Genomic DNA, 334 nt, shown 5'->3' with positions numbered 1-334 from the left:
ATCGCGACTTCATCCTCGGGGAATCGCGATCTCATCCTCGGGGAATCGCGACTTCATCCTCGGGGAATCGCGACTTCATCCTCGGGGAATCGCGACTTCATCCTCGGGGAATCGCGACTTCATCCTCGGGGAATCGCGACTTCATCCTCGGGGAATCGCGACCTCATCCTCAGGGGAATCGCGACTTCATCCTCGGGGAATCGCGACTTCATCCTCGGGGAATCGCGATCTCATCCTCGGGGAATCGCGACTTCATCCTCGGGGAATCGCGATCTCATCCTCGGGGAATCGCGACTTCATCCTCGGGGAATCGCGATCTCATCCTCAGGGAATC

The sequence above is a fragment of the Penaeus chinensis genome, chromosome 31 (assembly GCF_019202785.1).
Source record: "Penaeus chinensis breed Huanghai No. 1 chromosome 31, ASM1920278v2, whole genome shotgun sequence".
In the NCBI taxonomy this organism is placed as follows: Eukaryota; Metazoa; Arthropoda; class Malacostraca; order Decapoda; family Penaeidae; genus Penaeus; species Penaeus chinensis.
This window is presented reverse-complemented; position numbering follows the sequence as displayed.